General features: G+C 38.3%; 1 long non-coding RNA gene across 2 annotated transcripts; it reads right to left on the bottom strand.

Annotated features, from left to right (window-relative positions):
* Window positions 1-2765: 2765 nt before the first annotated feature.
* LOC135295336 (uncharacterized) lies at window positions 2766-5961 on the bottom strand. Of its 2 annotated transcripts, none has more exons than XR_010357394.1 (3): window positions 5923-5961; window positions 3219-3346; window positions 2766-2892 (listed from the first exon to the last, which is right to left on the bottom strand). It is a non-coding gene; the product is annotated as an uncharacterized LOC135295336 (long non-coding RNA). The 2 variants fall into 2 exon arrangements; XR_010357393.1 differs by having other exon boundaries at window positions 5884-5929.
* Window positions 5962-6461: the final 500 nt, after the last annotated feature.

Below are 6461 nucleotides of genomic sequence, written 5' to 3'. Positions count from 1 at the left end.
TTCATGTTCATAGAAGAAAAACTCAAAATGAACACAAGTACCGTTAGCAAATTATTAATTCACCATTTTTATATCAACTTTGTCTATATCCCAAATCAAACAGTGTAACAGCCTCAGAGGTGGAGGGTGAATATAATAAATGTCAGGGTCTTGCTATAGCTGTAAAAGGCAGCCATTACCCCCAAGTACTGGTGTTGTGAGGTGTTAAGGGGTCCTACAAAACTCTGTACAAACTAGTATAGGATAGTACAAACTTCTGGCAGACAATGTTCTGTGATGACCAACAAGATAGCAACTGTCATTTAGCTGAACTCAAAACAGTTAAAAGGAGCTTTCTTCTCCTGTTTCTTCCTGGTGCACCATGGCAGCAGTACCTACAATTTCACTCTTTGAATGAATTGTTTGCTATCTCAGAGACCTAAAGCCAGGTGTGTTTTATGGGCAGTAGCAAAAAATTATGCTATACATTTGGATTTTTTTTGGTGCGTGCTGCTTGACAACAAGATCTTTGTTGGGTAATGTTTTTGTGGGAAAGGTAGGATTTTTCAAAGCCAGCAAAGTGATTCAGGAGAGCAGATGAGAATGGATCTGCTCGTTTTTTCTTTCCACATGACACAGGACTAGTATCAAAAATGGACTGGTTTACCTTTCTGAAATCTCCTAAATGCCTGGAGAGTGTGAAGACAGCCAAAAAATCTTAGGAGGTTGAAGAAACTCAGCACAGAGGTTGTTATGGATACACAAAATCTTTTGCACATCTCTCTGGATAGATAGGCTCTGTTGCAATCCCCTTAACAGTGAGGGTACCATGCAAAAGAGCTGCAGAGATAAATGCACATGGACCCAGTCCCTTTCCATGTCCTATGTCTGTGAAGTCGGGGACCCAATTAAAAAACTCCCCAAAGTTTAGTTTGCAGTAGGGACTGGGAACAATGCTTTCCTCTCTCTGGCAAGATCCTTTTTTATACTTTTCCAGGTAGGCCTGAGCCCATGGAGTTTTCCTCTTGAGCTATTATTTTCCCCAGACTAGGAGATATGAAGGACCTGGCTTTTATTCTACCCTCTTGCAGTCTTCCAGTTATTACAGATGCAGTCCTGACCCTTTGAAGATTTTCAGCGCCCTGGAGGTGTCAAAGTCAAAGATTTTAATACAAATATGACTTTTCTGTGTTTAATTTTATATTTTTACTCAGTTTTGTGTGTGTGTAAGGTTCAGCAATGTCAATTATTCTCTCAGATTTATTTACAGCAAGCTACCAACATTGAAAACCACCTCTGAAATTGGAATCCTCTTCCTGCCTTGACCTGAGTGATTTTTCCTGAAGAATGTAGTCAAAAAAGCTATAAAGTGCTTCAGAAATCCTGTGAGTCCCTCGGGCAGAGTAATAGCTCTAGAAAATGTGTTTAACTGAGAACATACAAAATGGCTTAAATGGCTTAGTAGAAAATGTCCTGAGCTTCAGTTTTGTAAATGTAGTAGTTCAGAGGTATGGTAATAAATATTAATTTTATTTTGACATTTGAAAGAGACATTTGAATGCTGTCTATGTGCACTGCAGAATGATTAAAAATTATTGTGGTGTGTGAAATTTATGTTTTAGCTAGTATGATTACATCCTTCTAAAAATGTTCAAGCCTGTAATCTTTTAAAATTGTTTTTGCAGTAGAGAGATTAAAATTCAGTGAAGCACTTCATATATTTTTAAACAATCATGCTAATTTGAAAGCGACTCAAATAACATTCATTCTATTTTAAACATAAGTCATAATGATCCACATTCAAATTCTTTGTTCCAATAAAAGTAACCATGTCCACAAGGAGATCTGCAAACAAAGTTTTCTTGTACTGTGAGTCACTACAGACGTGACACCACAGAATAGTTATATAGCACATATGGAAGAAAGAACAAATCTATTTCCACTTAAAATGAATTCTTTATTTCAGAATGCAGGATAGGTTTCAATCCACCTTTGCCTCCTGCCACACCTCTGCTCTCAGTCTGTGTACCTGTCCTGGAATTCCCCTGGGGTAGCAGTGGAGTCAGAGTCAGGGTGATTTGCTGCAGGCTGGGATTAGACAGTGATTGAGAACTTGTGTGGGCACAGTTCTGCTGCATTTACTTCACAGATAAGGATCTTACATCAGGGTTGCACTGCTGAGGGTCAAATTTAAATCAGAGTGGAAGGGGAACAAAGTTGGTGTGCTTCTGAATAGAAGAAAAAAATTAAATGGTAGGAAAAAAATAAATGGATACTCAAATCCTTAGAAAGGCATAACATTCTTATTGACTAATCCAAGTCAGTCTGTGTTCTCATATTTGGTGATCCCCTTTCTTCCTCAGTTCTGCATTTTTCTCATTTGAAAGTTAAAAGGTAATCACCTTTAATATTATAGGTCCTCTGGAAAATGATTTACTCTGGTGTTAGATGGATTACAATGAGATACCAGTCTCGAAGCTGTGTTCTTTCGTCTGGTGGAACAACCATGTCTTCTTCTCCATTATCCAGCATTGGCTCTCATCCTTACTGTGTTGTGGGCTTTCCCAGACCTTTACAAATTCAGTGTGCACCTGTTGTTTCAGCAGCAAGCAGAGACATTGCACATTTCTAACCCCTGTGGGCTCATACAATCCCCGTTTCCTCATCTGTCGTGGAGCATTAGGTGAGGAAGGATGTGCCTCTGTGTCATTTCTCAATTTATTGACAAGACTTCCTGGATGGACTTGAAATCTGACTCACTTCCAGCCTCATCCAGGTCACTTCACCTTTGCTGTCCTGACCCTGTGCAGGTGCTGGGGGTTGTGCTTTCTCAGGGGGGGGCTCTTCCCTGCCTGCGGGAGGTCCACCACTTCAGATCCTGGCTCATTTCACCAGATCCAGTTGATCCTCTCCCTGATGGTGTAGATAAAGCAGATCACATAACAGAAAGGATGCAAAGCTGCAGTTTCTTGATGATAATAGTGAAACTAATTGAAAAATATAGTAGTTTCACTGAAGAACCTGAAATTGCATGTTGGCTAATGTTGCTGTGGGTTGACTGCAGGACCTGCACTGGAAAATATCTGTAGAAGAGAACTTTCTGTAGAACTTTTTGACAGACTCTATAACTTACCCATTAGAAGTAACTAAAATTAGAGAAAATATTAAAGATTCAAGGTAAAAATGACATCTAGAGTTCTTGATTGTATAATGTGGGTAAAAGCACTCTCCTTTGATACCTTAAAGGTGCTTGGTACTGCAGGGTGTCCTCACAAAGAGGAGGTGAATCCCAGATGATGTTTTCAGGCCATCTGTATTTGGTGAGATGCTTTTAACGGGCAGATTCTCCCCTTTTCTTCCATCTGACCTTAAGGGAAAAAATGCATTAAGGAAGGATAGTTCTGAGAATTTGAGTGTACCTTGCATTGAAAGACAAAGTTCCCTCTTCACTTGACTTTAAACTTCGGTTTAAAGTCAGTAATGACAGTTAACTCTTGGAGTCATGCCTAAAAAAAGTGTCAAATCTCCATTAAAACTGAGTTTATCTTTATTACCCTCTTGAGTTAGATAACGTAGTTTGCAACTATTATTTTTTTGCGTATATTTTAGACATACCCATAAATCATTACCATACAAATCATAAAACAACTCCCTGTGGGAATTTGGAAAACACCTGTGAAACACTGTTTTCCATTCCTGTTAGATAGAGTAAGACTTTGGGAAAAAAACCCTGTCTCACTAAGGAAATACTGCTTATTTGCCAAAACAAGAGCAGGAAAGTGCAGGAAACTCACAAGGCGCTGCTGATTGGTACAGGGGCAAGTAGTATTGATGTCAACACATGTTGAAGAAAAATCAGAAACATAAAAAAAAAAAGGAGATCGGTCCCACTGCCCAAATCTATGTTTAGCTGCAGGTACTTACTACTGATCTGACTACATTACGCTGTGAATTGTCCTCTGCCACAGGATAAGGAAAAGTGAAGCAAAGCAAATGCTAATTTGTTTGCTTTTGAAAAAGGTATTACATTCAGCATCCAGTTATTGCTTGCGAAAAGAATTACTGTAAGAATAGAACTGATTGATGAGCTAAACTTTTACAAAAAAAACCCCTGAAACAAAATTATTACTAATGGCATTGTCACACACCAAAAGTCTAGAGTTTCTGTTGCAGATTGATTCTGGAGTGCTATATTTTGTTCTGTAGTAATTGCTGGTATTGGCAGGAAGTCCCTTTTGGAATTTGGAGTGTTCTCATGTGGAGAATTTATATGTAAACTGGCCAATCTAATTAAGATTTTTTTTTTTTGGTGAAATATTATTTCACAAAATGAGAAATGAGAGATGAGAAATGGAGGTAAAATTTTCAGGTGGATTTCAAGGGCTTCATCTCCTCTTTCCTTTTGAGAGGTATCAAGTAACTGGGAACCATAGCTTCTCCTCCATAAAATCCCTTTTGATTACCCCTGGTTTCCACTGCATTAGCTGTAGTCACAGGAGCCTTTACCCACATTCTGAGATGTCCACAATACTGTTTGCATGCAGTGTGTGTCAAAAAGGAGGCAATATGACCACATGGCAGTTCTGTTTGATGTTTGGTGTGACAGAGCTCTAGCTCAAAATGGCATTTGTTCCTTTTCCCACTGACTTCTTTCTGAAATCAACTGAATAGTCAAATCATGACATTTTACTGAGAGCCTTAATTTGCCATTCTGTAGGCAATAGGACCCTGTAAGAGGTTGACCATTCTGGAGAAACTACTCAAGAGAACTTCTGTGCCTTGGTGTCCTGATAAAGGAGGAAAATCTCAGTCAAATGAGGATACTTGCTCTTTAATCCCATCAAATCATTGATCTTTCTACTAAAAACTTTAAGAAGATTGTCTTCTATGCTGATGTTATTTGTGATGTGAACACATTCCCTGGATTTGGAAAAGAAAGCAAAGTAATTGAATTTTGAAAATGAACTCATTTTAAATGGGTTATAGGAGTCACAAAAGGGCTTTCAGACCTCTTGTGTCTTGGGCAGAACCTGAATTTACGTTCTTGAAATGAAAAGCTCTGCATGCCATTACTTATTCCCTGAGCCATACCAGATTACAAATATATTATCTCCGATGTTTTTGGGGTTTTATTTGAACAATATTTAGGCAAAAGGAAGGTATATTTCTGCAACTGTTTTGGCAAAATGACACCGACAGAAGATGTCATGGTTGGTGTCATTCTATAGAAGTATTTATAAACTATGCCTATGTATAAATCTGTACAAATGCAGTTTGAATCAATTTTTCTTAATCTGTAGTCTGGAGTCCTTCAACAGTCTGCTGAAAACTTACTGACTAAATTTTGCTGAATCTAATTTTAGTTTCCAGCTCTTATAATGCTTTTAAAATTTAAAAGAACTTGACCCTTACTGTGAGTAAAAAGATGTTGTGGTTATGGTTAAGGGTATGAACAGGAATGAAGATGCTCTCTGTACTGAGAGTGAAAAGTGGTAGTTCCCTAAACAAATCCTTATAAATCTCGTTCACATTATGAAACATTATTCGGAATTTGTGGATATTGAAGAAAAATATAACATGATAACTGAAATCAGTCACTGCAAAAGGACTGACAATGTGAAACTGAACATGACTGCAGCTGAAGAGGAACATGAGTAATTCTCACATCCATTTTCCATCTGTTTTATCCAAGCAGAGACTACTACTTTTTGTGATATCAGGCAGAGACCTGGTCTTTGAAAGTATTCACTGAAAAAAGAAAATTTCCATTTTCCTTAGTATGATATGCTTATTCATGTGAGCTGTTACATGCTGGGTAAGGGTGTGTAAGGGAAACTCTCCATGCCATGGAAATACCCTGTCGTCTTGAAGATTAAGGTCACTAAATAGAAAGCAGAAGGTTACTTATGACAGAAAGACTTTCTGCAAAGGTTCATGGCTCACAGGAGGGAACTACTGACTGTCTGAAAGGCCTGAAGAGGCATTAAGCGCCAGAGAGGTCTTTCCCAGTGGCATACTTAACAAAGAGCAATCCTTCCTTCTTTGTGACATGGTGACACTACTTTTTTAATCCACCATAGCTGCTCTTTGATGAAAAGGAGAATGGTGACAATACAGCCGATAAACCTGACTGCTTTTCCAACTGCTATTCACGGGAAACTGTAAGTGTTAGGAGAAAATTGGAAGCCTGAAGTTTTGAAGGCATAATATGCAGAAGCAAAATCCTCTCTCAGAAGTTCCGAATATGCTCTTGAATATGCCCATGTAGTAATGGTGTAACAGCAGTGAGGTAATTTTGTTCCTGTTATGAAGACTTATTTTATTGTGAGTAAGGAAACATATGTATGCTATTTACTGAAAATGGATTTAAACCTGCTACCCACCTATTCACTTCAAACATCACAAATGCATTACACTAAAGCAGAAAATACTGTTGCCCTGCATTCCCATCTAACACCAGCACCTGCATTTCATCTATGTTT

The sequence above is a fragment of the Passer domesticus genome, chromosome 2 (genome assembly GCF_036417665.1).
Source record: "Passer domesticus isolate bPasDom1 chromosome 2, bPasDom1.hap1, whole genome shotgun sequence".
Classification (NCBI taxonomy): domain Eukaryota; kingdom Metazoa; phylum Chordata; class Aves; order Passeriformes; family Passeridae; genus Passer; species Passer domesticus.
The sequence above is the reverse complement of the archived record's forward strand: the minus strand, read 5'-3'. Positions and strand labels throughout refer to the sequence as shown.